The following is a 17,471-nucleotide window of genomic DNA, read 5'->3' as shown; positions in this document are numbered from 1 at the left end:
TTGGTGAACGATTCATGCTCCAACAAGATAACGATCCTAAACACAATGCTAAAGTTGTTAAGCAATATTTAAATGAAAAATAAGAGGAAGGATTGTTGAAGGTCATGACTTGGCCACCGTAGAGTCCTGATTGTAACCATATTGGGTTTTGGGATCATTTAGATCGAGAAGTCCGAAAAACTCCACCAAGGGGTAAAAATGATCTTTTGGAGGCAATACGTTGTACATACTTTTGTGGTATGATGCTCATTAAAATTAGCTGCTCTCTTTTTACCATTTTAAATAACGAATCTTATAAGAATACTAAAATAAAATAATTAATTTGATAAAAAATGAGAAGCAAAGTTAAAAAAATTTTCTTACCAAAAATTGATAGTTCAAAATCAATCAAATCATTAATTTTTAAATCTATAGATTTGTTAACTTTTTAAAACAGAAAAAAAAAATCTTATAACACACTTAGCTTAAAAGTTTAACTAATAATGAGAATAGACAAAGTAAAAAGTAATCTTATTTAAAAATTCATTTATTTTACGATACAAGCGGATATCGCTTAAAAATGTTTCTGTTTATTTTATTTTGTAAATAATAACAAATTTAATAATGTAAGAATCCATTTCTTTTAAAAATCTCTCTATTAAGAATGTTCTCACAGTACTTTATGATGAGACCAATGTAGACACTCTTAATTAATTTTATTTATGAGTTAAAACGCGTTTTGTTTATTTTTTGTAAGGTGCGTCCAAACTTACGGACGGTAGTGTATAAATAATCTTTGAATAAAAAGTTATTTTGATATAATACATAACCAATCAATCAATCAATATATATATATATATATATATATATGTATGTATATATATATATATATATATATATATTTTAAATGACGACATCTTGTATGAGAGTTGAATAAATTTAATATATGAACTTCAATAAATACGAATTCTCTCAATACTAATTTTTTATTTTATCTAAGAAATTTTCGCTAGATTATTGATACTAGCATCTTCAGCTTTAATTACAAATATTATTAAATTAAATTACAAACAAACATTAACAGTAATGTCACTTTTTAATGGCTTCTTTAAACTTCGCTTTAGTTGGGCTTCTTTAATATTTCGTAGGTATAAAAAGTATGGCGTCCAGAATTGCGTTTTTACATATTGACCGTCATCTAAATTCATACCTCCATTTTTAGGTCCGCATTTGTTGAACTGAATTTCGATTGCCTCTCGAACTTTTCTTTCAAATTTTTTGGGTTCTACTTTTAGCGTCTTTACTTGATCCCATTTTATATTACCTGAACATTTAATTTTATGATGGCCAATTGCATATTGTTCTAATTTTTCTTCAAAAACATTTTTTTGGTGTTGTTTTGTTTTTGTTGCTATTTTCATTTTTGTTTCACCGATGTATTTTTGTTTACACTCGCATTCTATTAGGTATACTCCGGGATGGCTATTTGATGGTAGTTTTGTTTTGTTGCGCGAAGTTAGTAAAGATTTAAGATTTGCACTGGATTTAAAGACTGCCCTGTAACCTGCTTTCCTAAAGATTTTTCGAAGTTTTGGTGATAATACTGGGATCCACGGTAGTGATATAGTTGGCATAGTTGCTTTGTTGTTAGATAAAACTATTTCATTATTTGAGTGTCGTTTTTTTATAACAATATTTGCAAGGTCTTGTAATTTCTTCTTTTCGTATCCATTTTCAGCAAACACATTTATTAGGAAATCGATTTCTTTATTTAAAAATTTTTCAGAGCAAATTGATAAAGCTCTATGAATAAATCCTTTAAATATTCCTTCCAAGATTTTTGGATCGTGGTTTGAATTGGGCTTAACCTGAATATTTGTTATTGCTTTTTTTCGATGTATGTTAAAATCATATTTACCTTTTTGATTATTCGTTATTTGGATGTCTAAAAAATTTAATCTTTTATTTTCATCTTCCAATTCAATTGTGTATTTGATGGCATGATGTTGACTGTTTAATATTTGTTGAAAACGGATGGCATTATCTTTATTTGTAAATCTTGCGTGGCTATCATCTACGTACCTGAAAAACGATTTTATTTCTAACGGTGGATTAGAATGAAGCGCAATATTGATTGCTTTATTTTCAAAAAATTGCAGGAAACCTTCCGCAAGTACTACCATGAGTGAAAGTCCTATTGGAGTCCTGAATCTACAAGTTCATGAATTTCTTCATTCCATAAAAAATAACATTTATATAAACACAGTTCTATTAGTGATTTTATTTCTGAAACGCTTAGTTTTGTTAGTTTATTTAAATTTGAGAAGTGCTCTAACATATCAAGAAGAATTTTTGTAGCCTCTCCCAGAGGAATTGATGGATATAAATTGACAACGTCATAAGATACTTGTATTTCATCATTTGATATATTCCAAAGTTTAGCTGTTTTTACAAAAGTTGACGAATTTTTTAACTTTGTTATGTTTTTATCTAAGATTGGTAAAAATATATTTACTAGATATTGTGATATTCCATAACTTGGTGTCCCGATGGTTGAAACTACTAATCGCATAGGGTATGATTTTTCCGGTTTGTGCGCTTTAATTACACCATACATACGTGGCGGTACTGGGTCGCTTGGGTAAAGACTTTCATATTCTTTTTTGGTAAATCGCCCTTTTTTATTCAATTTTGATAGGTAAGTTCTAATTTTAGTAGCAAATGAAATGGTAGGGTCCTCTTTAATTATCTTTGTTTTGCCAATCTCTTGACGAATTTTGTCAATGGCTTTGTTGAGTTCTATTCTAACAAAGCCTGCTCCTTTATCAAAAGAGTATATATCAATGTTTCTGTCCTCTTTTATTTGTTTTAATGCTTCCCTCTGTTTATAATTTAAGTTATTGTTTTTTTGCGGTTTAAGCATTTTAAGTTGCCTCAACACGTTTCTGCGTAAGTCTTGTGAACTCTCAATTTTGTTGCAATACTCTAGTTTTAACGCAGTGGATTCTGTTATTGAAATAATGTCTAAATAGGGTATATTTTGTATAGTTGGAACAAATTTAGGTCCTAGTTCTAAAAGATTCCTGTGGTTTTCAGGTATTTTCGTTTCACATAGGTTTAATACAACATCTTTAAGAATTGAAGGAGTCTCAGCTTTTTCATTTAAATTTATATTTTTCAAGATATTAAATTTTTTGATCAGACGATATTTAGATTTAACAAACATTTTTTCTCGGGATTTTTCGGTAACATTTTCGACAGATTCATAATCATCTTGAGTTAATTTAATTGAGTTAAGTTAATTGGAAGGAATATTTAAAGGATTTATTCATAGAGCTTTATCAATTTGCTCTGAAAAATTTTTAAATAAAGAAATCGATTTCCTAATAAATGTGTTTGCTGAAAATGGATACGAAAAGAAGAAATTACAAGACCTTGCAAATATTGTTATAAAAAAACGACACTCAAATAATGAAATAGTTTTATCTAACAACAAAGCAACTATGCCAACTATATCACTACCGTGGATCCCAGTATTATCACCAAAACTTCGAAAAATCTTTAGGAAAGCAGGTTACAGGGCAGTCTTTAAATCCAGTGCAAATCTTAAATCTTTACTAACTTCGCGCAACAAAACAAAACTACCATCAAATAGCCATCCCGGAGTATACCTAATAGAATGCGAGTGTAAACAAAAATACATCGGTGAAACAAAAATGAAAATAGCAACAAAAACAAAACAACACCAAAAAAATGTTTTTGAAGAAAAATTAGAACAATATGCAATTGGCCATCATAAAATTAAATGTTCAGGTAATATAAAATGGGATCAAGTAAAGACGCTAAAAGTAGAACCCAAAAAATTTGAAAGAAAAGTTCGAGAGGCAATCGAAATTCAGTTCAACAAATGCGGACCTAAAAATGGAGGTATGAATTTAGATGACGGTCAATATGTAAAAACGCAATTCTGGACGCCATACTTTTTATACCTACGAAATATTAAAGAAGCCCAACTAAAGCGAAGTTTAAAGAAGCCATTAAAAAGTGACATTACTGTTAATGTTTGTTTGTAATTTAATTTAATAATATTTGTAATTAAAGCTGAAGATGCTAGTATCAATAATCTAGCGAAAATTTCTTAGATAAAATAAAAAATTAGTATTGAGAGAATTCGTATTTATTGAAGTTCATATATTAAATTTATTCAACTCTCATACAAGATGTCGTCATTTAAAATATATATATATATATATATATATATATATATATATATATATATATATATATATATATATATATATATATATATATATATATATATATATATTGATTGGTTATGTATTATATCAAAATAATACAAAGCTCTTGTACGTAATAGAGTGCTCAATATTATAATAACAGAGCAATAGGTATATCTGTTATTTAAATGGAGAAAAATAATATTTTAAAAGAACTTAAAGTTTTGTACCTTGCGGCAATTATCAACTATTAATTACAAACTAAAAACGTAAAAAACCGTATAAAAACGAATCAAATTTACGGTAGAGCGAAATCTGACGTCATGAACAAAAGACGCAATCGTTTAGTCTTCAGTATCAAAAGAGGATAGAAGGAACTTATTAGAATGTCGAGACTTAGATATTATTTTGTTTTTTTGTTGAGCAGGTTGTTTCCTTTATATGATAAAACTTCAAACTTCTCGCAAAGGCAAAAGTTGCAGGTCTTAGATTCTGGGTTGTTAGGTTTGCACCGCTTTCCACTTTATTATAGGCGTAATGGCTTTTTCTCTGGATTTCCAAATTTCCTTCGAAAGCTCGCTATCATTCTTATACTTGACCGTGTTAAAAGATTTTAGATGGTTAGCATATCAGCTTAGCTTAAATGGTGTCTTGCTAATGCCAAAATAATCTTTTTCTTTGGGTTCAAGATTTTCGGAACTCACGATAGCTTGATAAATGACATTACTTAACAAACATAAATTGTTTAAAGGACAAGCGGTTTTGTTGGTACAGTTGCAGGTGTTTGTTGATAAACTTCTTTGGCTTTGTAAAAGCTTGTGATTGTGCGAATTAATGCTGGATTTTACATTTCGCATGCAGGTATAACTTACCTTGATGGAATGTTGATAATTAAGTTTACATTTATAACCTGCTTTATTTAAAGCCTCTTCGAAAGGTGGAGTAGCATTTTTAAAAATAAGTTCGTTTGATGAAGTTGAAGATAATCTTAATGCAACAGTGCGAGGCAGTCTTTTGATAACGCTAGGTGGGTGGTTGGAATCACAGTTGACATAACTCATTTCATTATCACATTTCGAGTGGGATCGAAAAGAATTGCCATTAAGATCAAGTGTCTTATCGAGATAATTTACGATTTTCATATTGTATTTGATGGAAATAAGAAAATCATTTAAAAAATTTTCACGAAATGTTTTTTGATTTTTTTCCACCTGCTGACCGTTTTTTGTTTTTTAAATATTGCTAGTCCGCTGTCACGATATAGCCCGAAATCTTCTCTGTTGCGAAAGTTGAAATGATAGAAAGATTTCTACTAATTCACATACTTCAGCAATATTGTAAGCCCCGATTGTAACATCGAACTGGCCGCCATTTTTCTTAATCCACGCTTTATCGTTGTTAAAAAGTAGAGATTTTCTTGCATGTTTTATTAATGTTTTTTGCTCAGAGTTTATTATAAGGTGCTGCTCTGAAAAGTTGATTGCAATGTTGGATAAGGATAAAAATGTTGAATAAGGATAAAAATGTTGGATAAGGATAAAAATGTTGGATAAGAATAAAAATGTTGAATAAGGATAAAAATGTTGGATAAGGATAAAAATCATTAATGTCAAAAGTTAGAAATTTATAGAGATGCTTGCCTTTAATTTTTTTAAACCAGTCAGTAACATTGAAGGTGCTTTGCCATTGGTTTACAAGGAGCTTACTTTTGAGCTCATTGTTGATTTGAGATAAAATAGTTTTGCTTATTCTTCCTACCACGTTTTTTGCTGGATTTTAGAATCGAACAGTGGGATTGTTGATAAAGTTTTCTTATGATCTTTCAATGTGATAAAACATCCAGAAGATCCGTTTATTTTGATTTTATTATAAACATCGTGGTTATGCAAAATATTATTCCCTTCTTTATTTATTTTGTCTTTTAATTTTGTGTCAGTTTTTTTGTTGGTGGTGGTGAAAGCATTATTAAAAAGGTGGTTATATTCCTCTTTTGACAACTTGTACATATTTGACGTTTTGTCAGCTTTTGTAAGCGTTTTGTTAGTCATTTGTATGGTTTTTATGTCCTTTTTCATTTTATTTTGAAACGTGTTTTTGACTTTTCTAAATTTTATTGTCCTAATTAGATGTATTGCGTCCTTTTCGAAAGAAGTCATTTCTTTTATTTGAGGTGGACATTTTATGGAATTGATTCCGTAGCTTTTTTTACATATTTATGATCGTCTTTAGAAGTTAGTTTTCTGTTAATGAAAAAAAATGCCTCCCATCTCATCTTCTTCAAAAATGATTCGGTTTTCTCAATTAGCTTTAGTTTGTATTCTTTTTCCGATGATATTGGTATGTTTTTGATGGAGTGTCTTAAATTGAACTTTTCAATTGTACTGGACGAACTATTTGCACCCATTTTATTATTTTAAATGCCTATAAATTATATTAAATTATATTATTTAACATTTAAAATTGTATTATTTAATATACGATTTAAATTATGCGTTTTAAAACTCTAGATATGATTTGAGATCAAAGACAAACAAACATTACATTTTACGAACAATAGGCAAAAGAACAATAACATTTAACAAAAATATGACTAGGAGAGGGTGACCAATCATTATTATAAAATCTTTTTTGAAATCTAACACAACGCTATTTAATGAAAAAGTTGTTAACGTCTTGATGATGTTCATAAAATACTTTTTGTTGATTCTAAAACTACGTGAAATAAGTTGCTCTTTAAGCTAAAAAATATTTTTTTGTTTATGTTGTACTTTAAACTCAAAATTTGAAACTATGTCAATCACTAATCATGTAACAGCGTTAAGAACAAGCTGTAATTCTTTATTATAATGAGTAGTAAATATAATTATGGTTAGTTTAGTTCCGGCTGGAAAATTGATAATCTTAGTTTTCAAGATGTCACAGGATTCAAGCTAAGAGCAATGGAAAAAACTGTAATTTTAATAATTTTTATCTTTTTTTCTTCAACTTCGGATAGTGGACATTAATATCATGCTCAGGTAATCAATACGAATTTTTAAAGACAATTTTAACGTAACACATCAAGTTTTGTTTAATGAAAAACTCTTTAAACTTTAAAAGTGAATTTTCAAAGAAAACTTATCTTTCGGTCGTTTCGGTCGAAGTCACCCCCTTTGACAATTTTCTTTTTTTTCGCGTGAACCAAAAGTTTAGGTTTAAAAATGGTCAGAAGATTTTTCTTGCTTCGATTATACGATATCGAGGCAAACGCGAATAAACTCATTCGCGCACAATTCTGACTTAAATCAAAAAACTTTGAAAGTAATAACTGAACGAAGTTCTCCGTCCAAATATTTGAAAATAGAATGAAATTAAATCTTTTAACAAAATACTTAGAAAATTTTTTACTATAACTACAAAAACCATAAAAGTAAATGCCAAGGAATGTCACAATATTCCAGATTAGAAAGTGTGCCGAAAAAAATATTTTATTTTGATGGCACTTCAACGAAACTCCACTTTCTGTATTTTTCACATTCGCCCTTAATGAAAGAGTATTTTGTGGAAGTTTCTAATTATGTGGAAGTTTCCATTTTTATGGAAGTTTCGCAAGAGCAAAAGATATGTAAATCATAGATACAAATTAAAACTTTTGAAAATGCGCTCAAATTTTTTGAAAAAATAAGCATTTTGCAGATTTTTTGCTACAAAAAAAGCAAGATTAGTATCCAATTAAAAGTGATCGCAAAAAACTTTTTTTTTAACTTTTGTTTAGGAAAATGTTTTTTCAATGAACGGTCGTGTGTTTTTCGTATTGGGCAGCTTGGAAATGTAAAGCTGGGCACAAGGGAGCTCCTTTAAGTTTAATGCATCATTTAAAACAGAATGAAGTTTAAATGTAAAGTTCATTAATTTTTATACTGTTCAAAAGTGAAATTTTCTAATCTTAAAAATTTGATTAAATAACAGAACCAAGAGAATTAAATTTTGTTCTAAAGGTTTTTATGAAATCTCAACTTGAAATCAAAACTCGATTGTTCAAACAAATCATGATAAAATATGATAAAACAGTGTCATGTGATGTCATGATAAAATTATGATAAAAGAGCGATATAATTATTCGTTAAAACGACGGACGCAGTTAAAACGACATACGCGGTGAAGCGTTAAATTAAAAGAAGAACCTATGAAAAAATTTTATGATTTAAAGTTCGCTTAAAGATTGGTTTGAGAACAGTAACTTGAATCAATTACGTCACTTGATTTCAATTAAAGTTACCACAATGTTGTAATTGAAAATTGATTTACCCACAAACGATTAAAACACCAATATAATTAGGAAATCATCATGATCCCATACTAAATAAAAAGCAAGTCTTCTAAACTAAAAAAAATCAAATGAAAGTTTCGGTTCATTATGGTGGTACACAGTGGGCCAGGTGGTGGACTAAAGTAAAAAAAAAAAGTGTTCTCAAAAATGACATAATTTTATACCACTTTATAGCTTAAACATCCAGCTTTTACAAAATGTATATATTTTTGTATAATTATCAGAGCGTTTGCATTTGAAGCTGTTGATAAAAAAGTTTTTTCTAATTTTTTTTTTTCAATATATTTTTTCAAATTTGAAATTTCTTGTGCCACTAATAAACATAAAATAATTAATAGCTTTTAAACCTCTCTTTATTTTTCAAGAAATCTTCAAGTTGGTAAACAGTGCAAAAATGGCTCTTAAACTTTTTTATATAACAAGTTAATAGTTTTTTCCAGTAAAAGTGAGCTCTGACCCACTGTGTAGTGGTTTGATCCGAAATTTCGGCCGAAACAGAAAAAATAAAAGGTTGTTGAAGCCGAAAGTTTCCGTTCGCTACAATTAGCGGCAACTTTTCAGCAAACGATATTTTAACTACATAATAAGTATTTTATATTATTATAAAAGTGGACTTTCCTGAATTTTAATTGAATTAACCACAACTGTTATCACTATTTAAAGAAAAAAAAAACTTCTTTTTTAAAAATTGAATAATATTTTGAAATGCTTTTGTTTTTATTAAAAAAAAAGAAACAGTTAAATTGTCATGTATTTAATGTAAAACAACTTAATATTTAGTTATATCTGATACAAAATATTGTAAAACATCGAAAAGTTTCAAAAACCAAACGATAATTTATCGGAACGTATCGAAACTTATCGGATCACACCAATTCATATCGAAACCCATTATCGTAAAAAATATCGATATTTTTTACGATAATGGCTTCGATATTTCGATTACGATACGCAGATGTTTAATTAAAAACGACTCAACCGCTGTTTCAAGCTTAACAAAAATCATTTTCTGTTCGAAAGTTTGACATTAAAATATGTTGAGCCTACTCAACATATTTTAATGTCAAACTTTGAAATGGTAATATTAAATGCTAATTTAACTAATAGTTACTTAAAATAATTGATTTTATCTCACAATAAGGTTTTGCTAAGTTTCATTTTTCACCCAGCTTCTCTATTCTTAATTATACTTCTTTTGAAAATAACTCGGAAGGCTTTTGAAAATCGACAAAGGCTAATATATACAAGGTTACATTTAACTTATTGTGAATCAGGCTGATAACGGAAGCCAGTAAATCTAACCTTAATGCATTTTAAAAGATAATCTTTCACTGCTTTTGTTTTACAAAAACAAATGTTTTACTTCCATTTTTTTTCTATAAACTTTCTTATTTCCTAAGTTCAAGAAATTTTTCTCCTGTATCTGTTTGAGTCAAGGGTTAGAATGTAGAGTAGTGAAAAGTGAAACATTTAAAGATATCAGGATATATACCAGGTTTTACCTTTGCCCATTTGTATTATAAGCGAGTGATAAATGCCCCTTAGAAGTTAGAAGAATTGTTAAGGATCGAATAAGGATCTACAATGCTTTTCCTCGCAAAATTCGAATTGCGCAAAAAAATAAGTAAAAAGACTTGAAGAAATTACGAACATTTATATTCGAAACTTAGAGCAAGCTAAACTGTTAGTCTGTTTTTACATAAAAGCTGAAATTTAAGTAGGCTTAAAGAAAATCAATCATTCTTAAAAAGAGAAAATCTCTGAAAATTCTTCTTGCCAGTTTCCTCACATTCATGTTGAAGATAAAAACTTTTACAGAAAACGTTGTTATAGCTTATAGTTATATTTCATTGCGGTTAATTATTGTTTTTAAACCACAACAATTGCGTAAGATATACCGTACAATCTCTCTAATTCAAATCTCCTTAAATTCGAAAAACTCCACGATTCGATTAAAAGCAGTCACCGTGAAATGCGCTTAAGAAAAGTCAACTTTCTATAATTCGAAAATCTCTTCAATTCGAACTTTTGTTGTCCACCACAAAATTCGAATAAGAGATACTGTACTGTATACATAAGATATATTTTTATATCACGCCCTGGAAAATTCTGATTATACATATAAGTTGTACAGCTATGTATAAGCGGTGGAAGAGATAAAAAAAAAGAGTAATAAATGAAATATAGTTGTTTTAATTTACAGAAAATCAATCACCTTATCCAATTTTTTCAATAAGAAGAGTTTGAATGATGAAGCAAGGAAAGGATTTTTTAGTATTTTCAAAATGCACTGACGTTTTTAAAGGTAAATCTCAAAAATGCGGCTAATCATAAACCAAAAACAATCACTTAAAGAATGTCCGGAATGATAATGACGTATAGTTTTTTTTAAAAAAAATAGTTCGAGAACCACTTAATCGATTTTAGCAACCTTTTTATTTTTTAAAAACTTATTTATCTATGTTTCTAATAATTTAACGGCAGTTTTAAAAATGTTGATGGTAAACAAAGGAAATATATTTGCAACTCATTTTGGACCAGTGGCATAAAAATCGTAATGTTTTGATTCATTCGCAAGTAAAAAAAAGTATGATATTCAAAGGAAAACTGTCAGTTACATCATCGAATCGTTAGGCGAAGGTCGCGGATTGCAAAGAAAATCAAAAAACCGAGATAGAGGTTCGTCAAGTTTAAAACTTGATAAAAAAAAGTTATAAGGGGGATTGATACAAATCCAGAGTACTCGGAACATGGAAAAAAAACTAGTGCTCCCATGATGACAATCCTAGAAGTCAAAAAAAGATATGGCTGCTAGATATATTAGAAGTATAAATTCCTTAAGAGATCCTAACGATTTTTCAGCGAAGGCCGAAAACGCCCTCTAAAACTGTTTTAAGAAAATCTCGAAATGAACAAAGCCTGACGTTTTGCTAAAAGAAATTAAAAACGAAAAATTTGGCATTAAAATTATGGCTTGGCTAGTCAACTGTTCCTGTAGTTTGAAAACTCAGCCCTTTTTCATAAACGGAAAAATAGGCTCCGAAGTTTACGTTCAGGAATCTTAAAAAAAGCTTATTCTATGATTCGAAAGCATGATGATCCACCCGTCTTCTGGCCTCATCTTTCAGCTTGCCATTACTCAAGAAGTGTAATTGAATGGTATCGGCAAAATGGCATCGGTTTTGTCTCAAAAAAACCTGAGTTCAGAAAACTTTGTCCTATTGAAAATTTTGGGCCAACATAAAATGTGAGCTACATAAGAAGAGTAGAGTTGCAGCAAACCTAAATCAATTCCGCTGAATTTGGGGTGTGGCATCACGAAATTTTACGAAAAATCTTGCTCAAAAGCTCATGCGAGCTGTCTGCACGAAATTGAGAAAATCTTTTTGATCAGCTCAAAGACGATGTTTTCTAAAAGCTTCACTGTATTTGGAGATAAATTCACTGTATTTGGAGATAAATTTGCTTTAAAGCAATGAAAATGATCAAAATTGATTAAGTGGAAATATTCAAAAACTCCAAAACCTCTAAATCTGGGTCATCATCCAAAACACAACGTTTTCCTAAACACCTGTGTAAAACGCACACCTACAGCTATTAAAATAATAAAGGTTAAAATACCTATCACTAAAAACTCACTTCCTTACAAGACAAAAGCATGCAACGAAAAGTCACAGAGAAGTAAAAGCAACTGTTGTTTCTCAATGGACAAAAGACAAAGACAATAAAATTTTTTTTAACGTTCAACAATTAAAGTCTACCACCTCAGAGTTACGGACAAGTCTTCATTTTGAATCCAAATAAGATGATTTGAAAAGGATGACATCAGGCGAAGATACTTGTTAGAAGCATTTTTAACTTTATAGCAATAACTTCTTTAATTTTTTTTCTTTTTTAATATCCTGACAATTTGCTATATATCAAGCTATCAGATTAACACTTTGTGTGCTTTGCATTATAGCTTAACCATTACACACAATGCATTAAGTGAAATACCTTAAAACGTGCTTTTAAAATGCTGAATTAGCGACCAGTTCACAGGATAATTATAGACTTTCAGTTTAGAACTCTAACCGTTAAAAAAACCTGATTTTTCATATTTATTTATTTGTTTTTTTTTAATCTTTTTAGCTTCGTTTCAGTTTTATTTTTAAAATAAAAAACAAAAACGAAAAATTTTTCAAGTTTTTCCATGCTCATGAAAAAAAGAAAAAAAAAAAAATTTATTTTACTCAATACTTCATTTCATAAAAACATTATGTATTACTTTTATTGTATTATTTTTTATTTATTGTATTATGTTATATTTCCTATGTATTATTTCATTATATGTTAATCTTACATATGCATTTAGCTTATTAAACTTTTTTGCTCACTTTAGTGCCAAACTCGTCAAATTTTTGAAAAAATTTTTTCGGCGATATTTGATCTTTGACTTCTTGTTATTTGAACAGGAAAGCCCTTCACAAAATGTTGTCTGTGTTGGCGTTATCATGAAGGTAAAGATTTAAATTTTCAGCGAGTCGAATCCACGGGAGGAACTTCGTTCCTTGATACAAAAGTTGCACTGATGTTTATCCACACATGTTCAATCTTATGTTTCGCACATTCATCGATCTTCATTAGATAAATAAACCTGATACGGCGAACGTTGGTTGAAAATTGGGTGAGAAGAATTTTCTAATCTTCAGAAAATTTGTCACTATGAGCAACTGTACGCTCCAACTTGATCCCTGGTTCGATAAACTTCTCCATGAATTACCACTCATGTGAAACACTATGAGCAGTTTTTCCATCGATATCAAAATCCACCGTTCGCCGATTGAACTTTTTAAGTCTACAGTTATCGACTCCAGCGCTTCAAAGAACCATGAAGAATGTTACAATCATGATGGCTCTTCAAAGATCCATGAACATGTTTCGATCTTCTAAAGAAAAAAAGAAACAGACGCAGCTGCAAGCAATTTTTCTGAATCTTCAATTAAGAAAGTTTGATTAAATACCTGTCTATATTCTCTAGTAAATGTTTTTTGGGTTTTTCTTTCAGTAAAATATGCCTTACAGTTTTATGGCATTTCTTTCAACATTTATTGGGATATGAGCCATGAACACATAATGTCATACCGTATTCTAGCTCTGATTGACTTACCAAGAACTTTGTGCTGATGAAAGAAGACACTGAACACCTGGCAATAAGTTAGAAGTTTCATTCCATGTACCTTATTTAGCAATAGACAATTAAACTTCTTTACCCCTAAAATATCTTTCTTTGACAGCTTTTATTTTTTTTTTTTAAGTTTAACTTAAGGTGTTTTTCCACTCATTCATTTTAAGGTGAGTTTCCACTCATCCATTTAACTACGGGAAAGGGAAAGGGCGGGAAAGTTAATCACGTGAGCATGCGCAATGATCAATTATCAAAATTAAGTTACAAACTGCGTATGCTCACGTGATTAACTTTCCCATCCCTATTCCTTTCCCGTAGCTAAAACGGATGAGTGGAAATTCACCTTAAGTTTATGTTCAGTAGTATTTATTTGAGTACCGATGTTTTTTTTGTTTTTTTAAAATGGATATTGTGTTTTTTATCGAAGATAATATAACAAGTGAAAAGATCAAAAGTGAATTCAATTTTTTTTTTTTTTTTTTTTTCACTTCTAAAATAACTATTTAGGAAATAAATAACGAAAAATATTCATTTGACAGATAAAAAACTCACGTGTTGCAACAGATATTAAATTAAATTAATTTTTGGTGAAAACGATTTTTTTTAAAAAAAGAGAAACACGATTTTAAAATACTCAATGTGCTTTGAAAACAAGAAAACTAAATTGTTAGTATACCTGCCAGCACGAGATAGGTTTGTTTAAAAAAACGCTAATGACCGAAAATTCGTGGATTATGACGCGCTTGGTTGCACTTTAAAATTTGAACCAGATTTTACTAGAGAAAGAAAAAACGTTGTTTAGGCATCAACTTTTTTAAACTTGTGAATTGTTAAAATATTTATGAGCAAAATAAATTCAATTTGTCTATAAATAAATGTAAAATAAATTCAATTTGTCTCTAAAATCTCGACTTCCATTTTAAATTTTACAAGAGTATTTACATATACATATTAGGGTGACGCAAATAAATCCCCCTACATTTTTGAAAATGATAGTTATTGATAGAATCCCGAAGCTACGAAAACAAGTATATTACTTAGGACTCATATTAATGATTATCTATGAAACTGCCATGAAACATTTGACATGAAATGTTTGATTTGTTTCCTCAAGTATAAACGTATTCTTAAGGTTTTATATCAAATGCTTCCTTTACACCTCGGGAAAAAATTTCCTTTCTTTCGATTTTTTTATTTTCTTAACTCTAAACGGACTAAACGGACAAAGCACTGAACAATCGAAATTTTTGAGTGTAGGATGAATATCGGTTGTATTAAAAACTTTAATGAATAGTTCGGTTTTGTTTTAGCTTAGATTAAAAAACCAAAACCGAACTTTTCATTAAAATTTCAACAAAAACAAATGAAAATTTATCCATATCATTTATTTTCAATCCGAATTCTGATCATTTAGTTTACGCGAGCTCGAGGATAGGAACACTTGAAAGAACCAATGATCTCTGGTCAAATGGAACCAGCTTTAACGAATAAACTTGCCAGACTAAGAGCTTTTTATTTCCAAGTAAAAAAGAGCTGTTAAAAAGTAGAATTTATAATAAGAACTCAGTTGGTTTATATCGCCACGATATGAACCCTTTCTTCAATAACGTTTGCGGCAAATTTACATTTAACGTTTAACGTAACATTAACGTTTGCGGCAAAGTTGTGTGACGTAAGATATTTAAGTTACGTTGAAAGTTTATCGGAATCTCCTGTTTTCGAGTATTTAACGATTTTAAAAACACGAGCACTAAGATATAATTCTATTGCACAGCACAGTCTTCGCTTGTTTTATTGGGCGTCATAAGTCATCATCAGAGACTTATAGCTGCCTTGAAGCAACCATGTTGGCAATATATGTAATGAAAATGTTATACGTATATTTCGGTAAAGCATTTTTGTTTTAGCGTTTTTGGTATGACAGTTAACAATTTTTACTTCTGATATTTATGAATTTATCTCAGGAAGAGTTCAAGAGTCCTCTACTTTATTACAACCAGAGATAAATTTAAAATTGCCTAGAAATATTGTAATAAAAAACAATTTAACTTTTTTTAATCTTAAAAGTAGTAACTTATTTAGAAGGTAACTTATTTAGCTGTACCTAGGCACGTAATTTTACATTATTCATAAAAAAATATTTACATATATTGGCTGTTCGTATGTGTTTGTTATATGTGTATTATATTCAGGCACTAAAAAAGACGAGCTTGGACGAACAAGAGAAATCGCACGGGATGATAGGATCAGAGATGGTTCTTACGTTAGTTATAAAAAAACGCTGCTAAAACCCCATAACTAGGAAAAAAAATTTTGCAGCAGCAGCTGTAAATTGAAATGTGGCTCAAAATTGAATTCCGAAGTTCGACAAAATCTCTCTGCGGAGATTTTCTTTCAGATGCTCAATTAACTTTATTAATGAGATTGGTAAATATTTAAAATGCAACTAGGATCACCTCAGACAAAGAAACATCTTACAAATTTACATAACCCTGTTACTATTCAATAAAATACTTAACGAGTTTGCAAACTACCCTTAGAACTCATCCAAAGAATTTTCTATTACCTCTCTTCTTTTTTTTTTTTTTTTTATAGCAAAATTAAAAGTACTTGTTTAATTAAAAAAAAAATACAAGCTACTTCCTGACTACCTGTCTGCCTGTTCACTTGTGCATCAAGAATCAGATTACAAGATAATAACTTTACTACCATCAACTTAAAGCAAGTTTGAACAATTTCACTTTTATTGCACATGCTTTAAGATCTCTAATTAATTCTTAAACGTTAAATACTATAACCAAATTAACTATTAACTCATTTGCAACTTGATAAAGATATGATGAACTCACGTTTACGTCACTGGCAACATCGGTTGTTAATACTTGCCATTGCTGATCAACTTTACTGACTGAGAGACTCACATTTGATGACATCAACTGACAAGTCTTTTCATTGCTATTGAATTTTGCAAACACACAGGCTGGGCTTCTAACGCAATAGGTGCCGCAATCATTGATATTTGATGCAAAGTATGTTGAATTAATGTTTCCACTGAGGTATTTGTTTGGTGTTATATAAAAACTAGCATATGATATACAAGGCAATCTAGTTATGAATGCGCTGACACATGTTAAAAATGTCGTGCAAATACACAGCAATCTAAACGAAAGAAAAGTGTGTTTGTGTGTATGTTTTTGTGCCTAAATGTAAGCAAAACGATTAGTTTTAAATTTACTTAAGAAGCAATCGATCCATTTCGCACGATGCCGTCGGAGTATATATTATTTTTAATCTAAAAGACGACATAAACCTTTCTCTTTAATGTCAACGCAAATTCAAAAAACGCGTTTAACAGTTGTTTCAAAAAAAAAAAAAAAAAGAAACGAAGTTGAATATTTATTTACCATAATTGAGAACTGTATTATTTATGGCCAAATACATTCATATATGTATATAATATCATTCAATAATGACCGGTTACGTCGTGTATACGACCAATTTATTGTGAACCAGATAGTTCGCCAGATTTTATGTTCTCAATCCTCAATCAAAATCCTTGACTACTAGAAAAGGAGAGTTCTGGCTCATTTTGCTTTTCGCTCCCCGTTTTGATTTTTTTGGTGATTTATGGGTGTAAAAATGTTTTGGTGCCCGTTTTGATTTTTTTGGTGAGGGGTGTGAAAATGTTTTTGGTGTGTGTAAAAGGTTTTTTCATGAGAAAAGGATCCATGAAAAAATTAATGGGTGTAAAGGTGTTGAAATCGTTCGCGAAATTATG

Source organism: Hydra viridissima, unplaced genomic scaffold (assembly GCF_058129835.1).
Source record: "Hydra viridissima isolate aposymbiotic clone 2 unplaced genomic scaffold, HvirCarnegie_v1 scaffold_11, whole genome shotgun sequence".
NCBI classification, from domain to species: Eukaryota; Metazoa; Cnidaria; class Hydrozoa; order Anthoathecata; family Hydridae; genus Hydra; species Hydra viridissima.
This window is presented reverse-complemented; position numbering follows the sequence as displayed.